Source organism: Ixodes scapularis, unplaced genomic scaffold (assembly GCF_016920785.2).
Source record: "Ixodes scapularis isolate PalLabHiFi unplaced genomic scaffold, ASM1692078v2 PGA_scaffold2__306_contigs__length_199485367, whole genome shotgun sequence".
Lineage (NCBI taxonomy): Eukaryota > Metazoa > Arthropoda > Arachnida > Ixodida > Ixodidae > Ixodes > Ixodes scapularis.
The window spans coordinates 88,997,957-89,013,929 of NW_024609857.1; positions in this window are offsets into that span (position 1 = coordinate 88,997,957).

Here is a 15,973-nt window from a genome sequence, read left to right on the forward strand (position 1 = left end):
AGGACGATGAGGAGCCATGGAGCCGCCGTGCCTGGCGGTTTCTTGCTTGGCCGCTCCTTCGTTTCTTTTGCTAGTTGCTTGGTTTCTTGTTTCGCTCTCGTGTAACGCCAGTGAAGCCAGTCTACGCCTCCGTGAAAGGCGCCACCGCCCCCCCCCCCCCCTCCCCTGCTCTTTGCTTTGACGCTTGTGTTTTGTGCTGCATTTTTTTTTTTTTTTGCGTATAAGTGTTTGGTAGGGCTCCACGCGGGCTAACAGTTTCCCGCTAATTTTATTTCTATAAATAAATTTAAAAAAAAACTGGGCCCTTTCTATTCCGGGCAAAAGGCATCTAATTCCATTCCCATTCCATTCCCCATTCCATTCCGGGGTCGCGAAAATGCGGAATGATTCCAGAATCATTCCAACTCCGGAGTGGCAACTCCGCCACCTCTACCGGAGTCATTGCAAGGTCATCGATCTATCCGTTAAGCTCCATACGCAAATTCGCGTTTGAGTGCGTTGCGGAGTCCTTGCGGCCAGGAGCGGTCGCTTGCGGTGCCACGCGCGCCTTCCCGCAATGCTCGCCAGCGCGATGCAAGCGAGTAGAGACTCACTGCTCGCACCACTTGGCCGACTCGGCGACAGGTATCCGGTTCTTCGCTCGCAGTGCTTGCTTTTTCGTTTTGGGGAGCGGTGGGGACTGGTTTTGTAAGGCTGCGATGTTCAAGTTCGACAAAATGTCGCTGGGCGCCCCCATGTTGCCGTGGATTTCGCTTACTATTGGTGAGCTGCTAGCGACGATAGCGCGTTTTTATGGGAGGCACTCACTTGATCGAATGACGTTTTAGCGAACGCCCACGTTTCACCGAATGACACTTTAGCGAATAGTCGGACGCCGCGAAGCGGCGTTTTCGGGCGGGCCAAATGGGTTCACATTTTTGTAATGAGCTGCCGCAGACTGTCGCCGCGAAGCGGCGTAAAGCGCAGCGCGGCGGATGGGTTAACGCGCGCCCCCGTTATTCGCTAAAACGTCGATTCGCTCAAATGTGGCTGTTCGCTAAAATGTCATTCGCTCATGTGATATGGACCCCGTTCTTATTGGCTCTTGATTGCGGTTAACTGCGTGTCAGCGCAACTGTTTGTACAAGCATGGCGCAAGCGCTCTTCGCAACGCAACGCGTCTGCTTGCCGCTACGGAAAGCACCGCGCTCAAACGCAGATGTGCGTATAAACCTTGAGTCATGGCTCTGATGCCAATGCCGTTGGAGAAGCGGGACCCCACGCAAGCCAACCTGATGGAGAGAATGAATGGATGGAATTATCTGACGACCCACTTCAAGAGCAAGCTTAGACTCCTTCCACCTCGCCAACCGGAAGGCCCGTCGAGACATTCGACGAGTTCGTTCGAAAACTACAAACGAACATTTGCATGTTTTTTTGTTTCTTCAACTTGCTGAAAAGCATAAGGTGCTATTCAAGACATGTGAGAAAATCTTTGGCGATTTCGAGTGCCTACTGGAAGGGATTCCAGACAGACATGGAGAGCAGATCAAGCAAGCAAGCTCTGTCATTGATGTCCCCACCAAGAGCCATGAAGTATTTGGCAGTGATTTTCCTTCTTTTCAACAAACTGAGAAGCAGTTACCAGAGGAAACAATTTGCAAGAGAGAATTTCTTGTATTTGAAAGTCGAATAACGCCTGCTCGCAAATCCAGGAACTTCGCCGCTCCAGTGCGTGCCTATTGGACAGGTAATGCAGAACCTCTTCCAAGTTTGCGACTTGGCAGAGCATCTGCAGCCGACACCACAAGTGGCAACCGCTCCACAACACCTGCAGTACTTTCGTGATGGCACAGCGCTGAGTCAAGTGCCAATAAACACCCCAGAATCTGAGTGCAACCTTCACATCATTTTGTACACGGGTGAAGTAGAAATCACTAACCCCTTGGGACCGAGCCAAAGGAGACACAAGTTGTTGGTTGTTTACTTTTCACTCCTCGGCGTCCATCCAAGGTACCGTGCCAACTTGTGCAATATCCATCTTACACCGATGGCAAAGTATAAGGACGTTGAGGAGGGACTGCAAGAAGTGTTGCAGTCCTTACTCTATGACGTGGCTCAACAGAAAGATTATGCTCTTCAAGTCCAAAGCAGCAGAGGCAGTGTAACAGTAAAGGCCACAGTTGTTGAAGTTTGTGGGAATAATCTCCCACTCCACAAACTTGGAGCGTTCTCTTGCTCCTTCAGGGATCGCCCGGTATGCCGCTTCTGCGTGGCATGCAAAGAAAAACTGGCAGAACTGACAAGAGAATACCTATGCACGCTAAGGAATTCGGCTGCACACCACCGACAGCTGTCGGCAATTTCTGTGAATGTAGCTTTGAAGACAGACTGTGAAGTCACTGGACCCTCTCCCATGCTAGCCTTGAACGACTTCGATGTCACGAAGCATCTGATGCTAGTCGTCATGCACGACATGTTCCAGGGATGGCTTGCTGTCGTCCTTCATCAAGTCTTCAAGGGGCTCACGTCAGAGGGCACTCTTACGTTGTCCGACTTCAACAGGGTAGCCGAATATAAAGTTGGTTTCAATGACAAGAAGAATAAGCCCAAAGAACTACCCAGCAACTTTGCCAAAGACCAAAGTGCCCTGAAAGGCACAGCCTCAAAGAAGTGGTGCCTGTTTAGGCTTGTTCTACTTATGCTGGCATCTGGCATCCCAGAAGGCATTGCACACTGGAAGATGTACTTAATATATAGGGAAATAATTTACGTGGTTCTCGCTCCACAGGTGCCCGTCGAGTTCCACCCTTACCCGAGACAGAATCCAAGCTTTCCTGCGGACCTTCAGCGAGCTGTACAGATCAGCCACTGTAGCACCGAAGCTGCACTACCTTGTGAACTATCATCGCCTCATTCAAGAGTATGGACCACTTCAACAGTACTGGTGCATGAGGTTCGAGAGCAAGTACAAGTATTTTAAGAATGTTGCACTGAAGACGAAAAACTTCGTCAACATCACAACATCCCTCTCGTCATGGCATCAGCTGCTGCAGAGTTACAAGCTTCACACATACATCCACGACAAGCAAGCCTGTGTATCGGGTCTAAAAGAAGTAGATCCTACTGAACTGCATTCCTGCGCAGGGAGTCTGGCACTCTATGGCCAGGTGTGGGAGGCGAAATTCGCAGAGACAAGCAAAGGAACCTGCCAGACTAAGGACGTTATTATCATAAACAAAACAACAGCACTCAGCTTTGCTGAGGTTAGCATGGTGTACCTCGTGAATGCTAAGGTTTTTTTCTCCAAAACCAGCTGCAAGTGGAAAGGTTCCGCCGACATCAGTGCTGTTGCAAAGTGCAGAAGACTGACAATTTCTTCCTCAAGCAGCCTGGCAAAGAAGCAAGCCTTCAACGATTGGGACTGTATTTAGGAGAGCTTGTGCCAGTGGTATGTGTTCTATTATCATTAAGCATTCCCATGCCTTCAGCAATTGTCTCATGAAAACAGTTTCTGTTCTAGGCACAATGTAAAGCTGCATCTTTTTTGTCTGTTGGTGTAGTGCATACACCTCTTCCTCGTCCTCTGAACTATGACGAATGCCTAAACGTTTTTAGACTTCCAATAACACAAATTTTCTGTAGCCCCCCCCCCCCCCTCCCCGCCTAGTGTAACTGTAGCTTGTCAATATATAACTCTACGACACTTTTTTAACTACCAATAATGTAAAGGTTTCCCTTATGTGCTTATATAGTATGTATGACTCTTGCTTGTGTCCTAAATTGTGACTAATGATTACTTGTGTTTTAAATTACCAAGAACGTACAGGATACTTTTGTGTTTGGGATGTGTATGCGTTCGAATACTTCACAGCGCACAAAAGACAACTATCAAATCACATCCACAAAAAGAAACAACACTCACGCAGTGCTGACTGTCAAATCTGGGACGTATGAAAATCATCTTCGTTATCTTTTACTCGTATGCACTAAAAAGAAGAAAATAAAAATCAACCAAGGAAGAACAGAGGAGGAGGAGAAAGAAGAAGCCACCGATGTGATCGGACGTGTTTTCTCAAGCTCTCGACTTTTTCGAAAATGCTCGGCGCTAAGCCCAGCCCCGAGCTGCCAAGTTCGGGCCCCCCTTTTGGATCTTCGGGGGATTGTCCCTCGGTAAAACCGGAAGATGCGGCCAGGACTTCGAGCAACGCATCGACCAGCCACGGTCAACCAGAGGCCATGGACACGAGGAATGCGAGTAACGCCGGTCCCGCCGCTACCACGACGGGAGCAGGACCTGCTCCAGCCTCGATACTAAACAAATCGACGATGGGGTGCTCAACAGTCTTCCAGTTTGGTGAGCCCTCCACAGTCCCAAGCACAGCCCAATCTGTCGAGCTAGTCTTAAGGGCTCTCCTTTCGAGCATATCGAAAGAGAGCCTTATCGATATTTTCAAAAGTGTCTTTGGAGAATCTCACGAAATCGTGCCAACTACCAAGGGGAAGAAGAAGAACAAGTCTGCGACTTCTAAGAAAGCCTTGAAAAGCAGCACAACAACAATTCTGCCAGCGCCAGCCGGCGCTGCACCTATATCTGGCAAGACGCCACAACCAGCAGGGAGCCAGGGCGACAGCTCAGTGCCTGCTAAGACACTACCGGCACTAAAGCCTGCGGCCGCCGCGCCACCTACTACAGAACAAATGGAAGAAGAGGACGGCTTCACCACCGTCACGAGCAGGAAGAAAAGGAAACGGGCTCGCGAGGACCCGACACAACAAAATAATGAGAAGGCCAAGCCCTCCCGGCGTTGGCAATTCGAGTACAAGATCCGCCTAACACGATCCCAAGTCTCGATAAAGACTACTACCAAGACTGAAAACGCACCTCTCGAGCGTTTCAACAGCATTCACAATGCATCTACTAGACAAGGCCAACACTATTTCAGTCCGCACGGTCTCGAAACAGCTGGCCGAAACCCTCGAGAAGATAACCGAGGTCGACATCGGCGGACAAGCAGTTTCTGTACAAGTCTTTAGAACGTACGGAACCGCCTATTGCAAAGGGGTCATCTACAACATTTACTCAAAAGAAGAGGATCCCCAAGGCAACGTCTTGAACCTTGAATTGGAATCTGAGAAGATCCAGGTGGTCGCTGCTCGTAGACTGGGAAAGTCTAACACGGCAATGCTCACATTTGATGGAGAAAAGACGCCGAGGTCCGTTTTGTACGGCAATAGATATATGCGGGTCTTCCCGTTCAAGCCGAAAGCGGTGACGTGCGGTAACTGCCACCGATTGGGACACAAACCGGACATCTGCCCAAATGCTGCCGTGTGCCCCATCTGCGGAACTCAACATTTAGCCTCTACGGATCCTGCCCAGGGAACCGGATGCCCCGACTCCACACCCTACTGCCAAGGGTGCAGAAAGAAGGGCCACCTGGGAACGGACCGCAAATGCCCCACATGGCAAGAGACCAACACGCGAATGCGGGAAGACGTAAAAAAATTCCGAGAACAACATAAGCAACAACAACAGCAGCAGCAGCAGGAGACTGCGACCGGGGCTGTCAAGACCCCGGCCCCTCCCAGCGGCACTTTGTGGGCTGACAGAGTCAAACACGGCATCGTCGCTCCACCACCATCACCGTCGTCACAGGCGGAGATCCAAGAACTACGCAACACCTGCAACTACTTCAAAGCCGAGCTAGACAGGCTCAAGGCCATTGTCCAAGCCCAGCAAGAAGAGAACAACCACCACAAGTCCACCCTCAGTCAGATGAGGGCACTTACAGCGAATATTTTTTAACGCTAATGATAAGGGTGCTCCAATGGAACTGCCAGGCGCTCCGCAAGCGGGCGGCCGAGCTCCGAGTACGTCTGTTGGACAAGCCTGACGAGCGTCCTGATGTATTACTGCTTCAGGAGACTAATACTACAAGCATCAACTTCAATGGATACACTACCTACTCAAGCCCGTCCATAACTAGTAAACGGCCGGGGCAATATGCCTCCCCGCCAGGGAAAGCGCTCGTCTATGTAAGGTGCGACTGGCCCCAGCACCAAGTAGATCTAACCCCCTATTGTAATGAAAATCAAGAAATCGTTGCAGTGAGAGCCACAGTCCGGCAGCAGAACATCGTATTTACATCCGCATACTACAGGCCTCTTAAAAGCAAGACACCAAAAAGAAACCACGGTTGGATCGCTCATCTGCACAATCTGTACCCAAGAGAACAAAAGCTCTATTGTGGAGACTTCAACCTCCAACATCATGCTTGGGGATACAACCACGTATCGACAGGAGCGGAAGAGCTGCTTGGTGAGATGCAGATCTTCAGACTCAACCTAGTCAATAACCACGGGACCAAGACAAGGCTGGGAGACGCCAGGCAGAAGGACACAACCCCAGACCTTACATGGACCTCAAACATCTACACATATCACCACAAGTGGAAGTGCCTTCCGGACTCTTGGGGCAGCGACCACTTCCCAATCTTCTTTGAATTCTCGCCTACAAAGAAGATCAAAGACAAATCCAAGCGGAGAGTGGCTAAAACCATTCACTGGGACAAGTTCAGGGCAACGCTGGAAGAAGGTAACCTTGAAGGGTCCAGTTTCGAGAGCCTCCTAAACAGCGCCCTGCAAGGAGCTACGATTACTACGAACGTCGATGAAGACGCTCCAAATCCCGACCTCCACCTATTACGGCTCTGGGCTAAACGGCTGCAGGTGGTACAAAAGTACCGAAAGGGTCGCAAAACTCCGCAAGGCAGACACGCCATAACAAGAGCTACGGTAGAGGCCAAGGAATACGCCCAACAATTAGATACACGCCGATGGCTAGACTACAGCTCTTCGCTCTCCGACAAAACCTCGATTACAAAGCTATGGGCTACAAATCGGGCTCTGCTTGGAAAGAAGAAGGTAAAAGGAGCGATGCTCACGCTCGCTCTCAAGATGAATAAGACGGAAGAACAGCTCGCAGGAATGGCGGGGGATCTCTTTTTCCCACAGCCAGACGTGAAAGACTGCCCCTCTCTGTACGACGTAGAAATCTTGGCCCCGGACGACGGCATGGACCGACCGTTTACGAGGGGAGAACTCGAGTGGGCGCTATACACAAAGGAAAATCCCGATCGTCGCCCGGGCCGGATAAAATCACCATGACCATGCTTAAGAACCTTCCAGAAAACACAAAAGAACAGCTCCTCGAATGGGTGAACCAGATCTGGGTCACCGGAAAGCTCCCTGAGCAGTGGAAGCATTCACTCGTCGTTCCCATTCCAAAACCCGGAAAAGACAAGGGATCACTCAGTAACTACAGACCCATCTCGCTAACTTCATGTACCTGTAAGGTCATGGAGCGGATGGTATTAGCACGAATTGACTGGCACCTAGAATCCTCTGGCACCTTCCATCCCTCCCAGACTGGTTTCCGATCCTGCCTCGGAACACAGGAAAGCCTCGCCCTCATCTCGGCAGAAGTCATAAGAAATATTGGACTCAACCGCGCGGCGATAAGAACAGTCGTGGCGGTTGACATCAAAAAAGCGTTCGACTCTGTACCCCACACCTCAATCATCAGCGAAGCCAGACAATTTGGCATAGTTGGAAGGCCGCTGAACTTCATCAAGAGCTTTCTAGAAGGAAGGACGTTTTCGGTCCGCTGTGGCACGCACGACAGTGACCCGAAGATGAACCGAGTTGGGGTCCCTCAGGGTTCCGTCCTCTCACCAACACTATTTAACCTCGCAATGGCAGCCCTGCCGCATGAGCTCGCCAAAATACCTGGACTCGGTTTTACCGTGTATGCGGATGACATCACAATGTGGACGAAAGGAGAAGCCATTGCAAAGCAGCAAGACACACTTCAAGCAGGCCTCGACACAGTCGACGCTCACCTAGCCAGGGTAGGAATGCAAGCCTCTGCAGAAAAGACCCACTACACCGTGGTGGCACCAAGAAAACACAGTAATGCCAAGATTGCAGAACGATTTAATCTCGTACTCGCGGGAAAAAGAATCAAACCCTCCCCTTCAGTCAGGATCCTAGGGGTTACGATCGAAGAAATGGGCAAGGGAGACATCTGGTTACAAGACACAATCAAGTACTGCAACTCCGCGCTCAACGCAATCAGGCGTATATGCAGCGCAAGAGGAGGCGCGACTGAAAATGTAGCCAAACGGATGGTCAAAGCCCTCGTAGTCTCGCGCGTAGTCTACGGAGCCCGCCACTACTGGCTCAACAAGGGACAGTGGCAGAGACTAGAAACCTTAAACAATCAAGCAATGCGTGTAATTACCGGCCTTCCTAAGTTTACCCCCCTCGGCAAACTGCGGGAACAAGCCGGTATCAACAAACTCCATGACGTAGTGACGGCCCGCACGGTTGCCCACAGTGAGCGCCTCAAGCTTACTGGACCAGGCAGAGAGATTATGAAGCTTCTCCACAGACCCACGGAGAACCTGCCAGAACTACCCGAGCAACTTCCACCATGGGAAGACCTTGCGGAGATCACCGACAACAAGCCTAGTGCACGCAAGGGGGACACCAAGCAACTAACACGTAAAGCCAAGGCGCACACTAAGATGGTAGAAGCATGGGATCCGAATTGCATCATGGCTACCTACACGGATACCGCATCGCTAGACGGCCCCGTCATCCTGAAAACGGCAGCTGCAGCCATCCCTGCCCTACAAATCAGCGCTACCAAGCAGCTCCCCGAAGGCGCCTCGACCAAAGGAGAACTCACAGCAATCCGCCTCGCCCTCGAGACGGTCCTCGCACTCCCCGACCCGCTAACAACGAATCTCCGGATATTTACAGGTTCGCAAGGGGCGGTGAAGGGATGTAGAATAAGGAACAGTCCAAGCCGGATAGTCCGCTCGATAAAAAAAAACTTGCTTCTCAACTAGCTTCAAGAGGCACCTCCACAAGAATTGCATGGGTTCCCGGTCACGCGGGCATACCCGGCAACGAACAGGTACATCGCCTGGCCCGCGCGTCGCTTATTCTTCCCCGCGGTTCAGACGACATACCTGCATCACAACATGACCACGGGTACGGCCACGCTCGCGATCGGGCACAGGCCAACTGGGAACCACAAGAATATGATCCAGGCGAGGTTCGGGCCAAGATCAGAGAAGACTATCTAGCAAAACTCGAAGAGAAGCTCCCCGAAAACCCAGATCCGCTCCCCTGCACGGGTTTTGGAAGACGGGCGAGAGTTCTCCTGACTCGAGTGAGGACGGACACCGCACTAACACCAGCGCGCATCGCATCTTGGAGCCAAGGAAAACGATCCGGAACTTGCTCCAAGTGCAATATGGGCGTGAAGGCAGACATTTTTCACTTGGTGTGGGAGTGTCCAGAGTACAAAGACATAAGGGCAAGACATCGACCAACAGACATCGCATCTATGGAGGGGTGGACACATCCACCAGGCTCCGAGAGTGACAGACGAAGAGTCTTGAAAGGTCTCCTGGATTTTATCTATGAGGCCAAGCTGGACATATTCATTTAGATTTAGTTACCTTTCCTTAGTGCCAGCGTCCAGATCTTGATATCACCGGCGCACTCCCTCATACCCCCTTCCCTCTTTTCTTCCCTTTTTTTTTTCTTTTACTTTTCTTTTATGGCATTAAACGTTTTCTGACTGACTGACTGACAGAGAAGGAAAAAGATAGCGAAAAGGAAATGGTGAAGAGATAAGGAAGAAAAAAGAGTAAAGGAAATAAAATAAAAAAAAAATAAAAAAAAATGAAAGAGGATAAGATCAAGTCCAACTACAGTAAAAGTCACTAAGGAGGTTTTCCTAGATAATCTAGCCCTTTTTTGGATAAGGTAGTCGAAGGGGTACTAACGCATAAACCATCTAGGGAGCCTACATGTGTGCTGCGCTTAGGGTGGTGCCATTCTTTGTAATACCAGTTGCCGACAAACCAATGTTGCCAATCTCGTTACCATGGTTACCCCGCTATTTTTGCAGCCATTTTGTTTCACTGCGATAATCCCCGTTAGGGCTAGTTGTTGGTACGGTCAACAGTGCGGCGAGTGCGGTGTGTCGTCCCGGGTCCTCGCCAATGAGAAGTTTTCATATGCAATGCCGGTTTGCTGCGTTCCATACTGTCGGCAAAGTTACAAGAATGGTGCGAAGTTGTAAAGATTTCCAGCCAATCCGAAAAGAAAGGCGGCGTGGGTTTCGCGGATCAAGAGGCCTCTCTGGGAGCCAACGAGTACTTTGCGTGTCTGCGGCGTAAGTACAAAATTATCATACAGCAGTACCGATGTTCGGTCTCGTACAGTCGGGAGCAAAAGTTTGCGGGGCATGGGAGCGCGTGGCGAAATGCATCGCCGCGCCGTCCGACGGCGCGCCGCCGCATTTAGGAGACGCGCTTTGCGCGTGCGCACCTTTCGTGCCCGCTATCATGTCTCTTTTGCTCGTTTCTTTCCGACGCACTCCTAATAACAGGAGCCGGCGCCAGGGGCGCGAGTTAGCGCTTCGCTGGCTGTCATGATGCGCGTCTGCTTCAGCTGCCTCAGCCGCCGCGCTTTGTGACAGAGCTCGCAGGGTGGGTAACCAGGCGCTTTGTCACCCAGCGCGGCTGCTGAGGCAGCTGAAGCAGATGCGAGGCATGCCACCCAGCGAAACGGCAACTTGCGCCCCTGGCGCCGACTCCGGTTATCAGGAGTGAATCGGACAGAAACGAGCGAAAGAGACATGACTGCCAGCACGAAGGGCGCGCATGCGCAAAGCGCGGCTTTTTAATGCGGCGGCGGGCCGTTGCACGGCGTGGCGATGCCTTTCGGCACGCGCTGCCGTGCCCCGCAAACTTTTGCTCCCGACTGTACACTTATGCTGTCGGGCGGTCGAACGAAACGTCTATGGCAGTCACGTCCGTGACTACTCTGGGACAGCTTTGCTCGCGGACAGCTGTGCTTGCGCGCGGGGTTCCGAGCGCTCGCGCATCATGAGCAGTCTGCTTTCAAAACTGCATCGTCGCTCTTCGCTGCTTCTGAACAGGGACAAAATCCGCCCGAGCATATCTGCGTGACTTTCTGCTTCAAATCATAACAAATAGGATGACGTACGGGTGCGTGCCGGCTGACACAGCCGGCACGCACGTGTACGTGCCGGCTGTGTCAGCACGTACGAGTACGAGCACGTACGGCTGTGTCAGCCGGCACGTACGAGTACGTGCCGGCTGACACAGCTGCATCGTAGCCCGCAGGTTTAGCAGCGATAGAGCACAGCAGAGTTAGCCTGCCGCCTGGCATCGGGAAAAACCTTAACCTATCTCATGTAAGGAGCCTTCATGTATTTATAAATACAGGTACTATTTGAAGCTGGGATCATGTTTCACTTAGGGTGTCATATACATGAAACAGAGCAGAAACTGTTTCACAGTGTGTTGTGTCTGAAAATCCGGTAAACCTTTTTCAGGTACACTTAGAACTATCCTGTTTTGAGGAGAAACGTGCAGATGGGTGGCGGCGCGTCAAATTGACTGTCACACCAACATTGTTTTCCTCTCAAGGTGAGCGAAGCCTGGTGGAACTAGGAGATGCACTAGGACACCGGGAGGAAAAATACATTTTTTTTATTATAATGTAAATATTCGCATAAAATAAATTAATTCAATTAGTGTGATGTGCCATGCTCCCCGATGCATGCAGTAACATCTAACGTTAGCTAGGAAAAAAAAAAGACGAACACGCAGATTAGTTTGAAATATTTCTGTAACTTTATTCTATTCAAATATGCCAATTAGCAAGTTCAGAGCCTACCAGGCTGTCCAGACTCTCCATGTCCACCCCCAAATGCCCATTATGGTGACTGCACAAAAAGAAAGAATCTGATCGTTCCTTCAGCGTGGCACATTACGCAAAAAGTGCACGGTAATTTGTTTTTCATGATGGCTAAACTTAATTATTGTGTTCTTTAATTTCTTCCAGCGTCTTCGAAGTACAAGCCAGCAGAGCAAAGCCCCGAAAAAGTAGTGCCGCACCGATTTGAAGAGGCAGCTTGCATCAGTGCATCACTTGGGGCCACAGCCTGCGATCCTCCTATTCATGCCTCATCTGAAGAGGCAGTGGCGGCATCATCCAGTACGCCTGAGCCAACAGATGAGAAACAATTCAGCTCGGTTGCAAGCACCTCGAGCCATGAATTAAGTACAAGCGCCGCAAGCACGACCAACAACACAGCTTGTGTCAACGCATCACCTGGGGCCGCAGCTGGGGATCCTCCCATTCATGCCTTAGCTGAATCAACTGTCCATGACGAAATCTGCAGTGATGCTACAACTGGATGGAGCGGCCCCACACTTCAATCTATTTTATCGACTGCCGCTTCATTGACACCTCAGCAACATGACTTCATCTCTGACGACGATTCCATGGATATCATCACAGAAGATCCTACAAACATTATGTCACTACCTGAAAATGAGCCACCACCATGCATTGAGCCACCACCCAAAAGTGTGACAGAAGGAACAGAGAACGTTTGTTGTTTGGAGTTAAAGAAAGCTCTATGCGACGTCCTAAAAAAGTACAGTTCCCTTTAAGAACATCATGTGAACGCAAGGAAGCAGATCCGAACCCTCAAGAGTCAACTAAAATGTGTACAACAACAGCTTCAGGCACTTAAGGAACCGAAGTTCCTGGCCGACGATCAAAAGAAGGTCCTTGCAAAACAAAACAGCCGGGGTATGACATGGTCAATGGCAACAATCAAGCAAGTTCTTCAAGTCAAGTTTGCATGCGGCACCACGGGGTATGAGCTCCTTCGGACACTCCGCTACCCTCTGCCCAGCACCAGAACATTAATGCGAAGACTACAAGGCTTTTGCTTCTTACCAGGAATTCTAAAAGAAGTCCTTGATGTCCTGAAAAAAAAAAGTAGAGACCATGGAAGATGCAGAACGGGACAGCGTTCTCTTTCTAGACGAGATGGAAATTTCAGGGGGCATAGAACATGATCAGTCGCAGGATTGCTTTCTCGGGTCTGTGACTCTTACGAAGATGGAGGAAGTCGAAGCTAACCGTGCTTTGGTTTTCATGTTGGGGGGCTTGACGACCCGGTGGAAACAGGTAGTAGCGTACCACGTCACGGGGCGGTCGCTTGAAGGCACCCTACTGAAAGACTTTGTCCTCCAGATTGTGAAGTTGTCCTTCAAAGCAGGACTAAAAGTACTCGTGGTCACCAGCGACATGGGTGCACCAAACAGAGCAATGTGGCGCGAACTTGGCCTTTGAAGTACCAGGAACTTCGACACAATGTGCAGCATATCACACCCATGCCTTGAGGGGCGCCGTCTGTATTTCATGGCCGATGTCGCCCATCTGCTCAAGAACATTCGAGCGCAACTGATTCGCTCGGACATCTTGTTCCTGAGCAAGCGGACTGTTGAAGAAAACGGACTCCCCACAGACATCGTCAAGCTCGAGTATATCGACGCAACACTGAAGCTAGATAAAGAAAATGAACTAAAGGTGGCTCCTCACATGTCAGACATTCAACTCAGTGACAGTCACTTTACAAAAATGAAGGTGAAGATCGCCGTCCAGTTCTTTCGCGAAGCTCCAGTGGCCATCCGCTACAGAGTGAGCCAGGGCCAGTTGCCAGCTCAGGCAGAAACCACTGCTTGGTTTTGTGAGCTTGTCTCTGAATGGTTTACTTTGATGTCGGCGAGGCATCCAGTTGTGGCGTTGAGTAATTTCGATGCCACAAAACACCAAGCTGCCATCGAAAAGCTAAACATCACAGCCTGCACCTTCTGAGATGACCATGGGCTCAACATCACACTGGAAGCCTTCACAAGCAGGACTTATAACATCAACCACAGTTGTCTACCAACTTCAACATCAACTCCTGGAACCCCGGAGAAAAGCTCACCGGAGAAAAGCTCACCGGAGAAAAGCTAACCGGAGATAAGCTCACCGGAGAAAAGCTCACCGCAAAACCGGCGGATGCGGAGAAAAGCTCACCGGCCATTGAGCGTATGCGGAGAAAATTTGATCACCGATATTTTTTCTTCTTTTTACATGGAGGCTGTTGGATCGAGCGTAACATATATCAATTTATTATCATTAAAATTCGTCAGCTTTCTGAAAAATAAAATGTCCTCTTTTGTAATATTTGTTAAGAGGGAGCGCTCCTCGATTTTCATCTCCGATAGGAACTTTTCAAGAATCCAGATAGCGCGCGCGTCGAAGGCGTGAAAAGGCGCTCTCCCTCCGAGGCGAATGAGTGCGTAACGTATCTGGGTCTAGCAGCGAAATGAGAGCTCGTGTCCCTTAAAACTCCTCGGGAAAGAACGTAAACCACATTTTGGTTCGTTACAGTTGCATTTCCTTCAGTGTAGTCGAAACGCAACCAAAACGCCGCTAGTGACAGCCTTCACAGTGCTTCCGTGCCCCGAGAAATTCGCGGACGGCGCTTCACGTCTCCTTCGGTAGGGTGACGTAAATGACACGTGATGACGTCGCATTCGATGCTCGCAGCGGATTCGCGGGTTTGTGAGGCTCGTGCCGAGTCGCCCACGGCAGCGGCGGCGGCGGGCCGCGGCCGGCAGTCGCCCCGAGGGGCTAGAGGGGTGCGGAGTGTCGCGTGCGTTAGGTAAATGTTCGCGGGGAGTGACTTCTCCGGAGGATTCGGAGAACTCTGAACGCCGATATGTTGTCCGTCCGGCGGTGACGGCTGTTCGCGCACGACCGCTCTGTTGTGGTCGTTATTGGTTTAGAGAGCCTAGACTTTTCAGTCGCGATATGTCAGTCGGCTGGCCTTCCCGAAGAAAACCGAAATCAAGAGGTAAGAACTTTTTTTATGACGTCCCCATTCAGTTATGATTTCTGTCGCAAGTGATGTACATTTTCCCTTTATCAGAATGGTGCGATTGCCACGATCGATTAAGAATCACTTTGTGCACTTCAGGCTGGTGCGAACCACACACTGAATAAACGTATAGCTTCTATTGTAAACAGATTGCTTCCAGATTCGGATGTGTTCGAGGGACGAAGTACGTCGCTATCATTACCTAGTTTGAAATTTTCATGAAAGCTCGCAACTGTTACTTGGTGTCCTGCATTGAACATAATTATTGACTCTGCTTTTAACCAATCTGTTATTTATACGTTCTAGGGCAAGACTTGGTCGGCTCGGCAAACAGTCTTATCGACTCCAGTTTGTGACCGCCTCCAGTCCTTCAACTTGGGCGGACTTGTGCCTGAAGACTGCGCTAATCTGCAATCAAGGGACATGATGTTATCGTTCTATGAGCAGGCCTTTGAAACATTAACTCGCCATCGTCTTCACTGTGTTGGGGTTGTGGAGGAAGAACGAACTCCCGCTACAGTATTCTGAGTTAGGAAAGGAACAACATGCGTTCTTTCAATTGAGAACGTTTCCACTTGCATCTATTTTCCAAATTTAGACGAATTTCATAATTGCAATATTAAAATGCGACCACGCAATGTGAATAAAATCTCCTGGGTGCTTGTTTTGCACTTGACTGACCACCAGTTTTCGTTTCTACATTTCTTGTCGTGTCTCTATAGTCGTTCCTAAGTTTGGTTACTTCTCCTCCACTACTAAAATCCCTCTTTTGTACTCGAAAAAGTAAATCTACAAAAATATGTTACGTGAAGGGTCCGATTTTCCTCTACCCACTAAAAGAAAGCATTAAACTGTGATGTTGCAAGCGTATTCTACACAAATAAAACGTAAAGAGGCCACCTAGCTTACTGATATTTGTGCGTCAAATATACATGCAGTTCTGTTATGTTATGCCGCGGCAGTTTTCTCTAGGACGACTCTGTCTTCAGATAAGAACGGCCGACCATGTCCGGTGACAGTTCTTAATTTTGACCAGAAAAATGCATCTTGCTGCCAAAATGCCCAGAAAAACGGAACCGGTCTTTGTTTTAGGGAAAAAAAAAATAAAGTTACCTTCAAGAAAACAAGTCAGAAACACCTGCTCAATCTGAA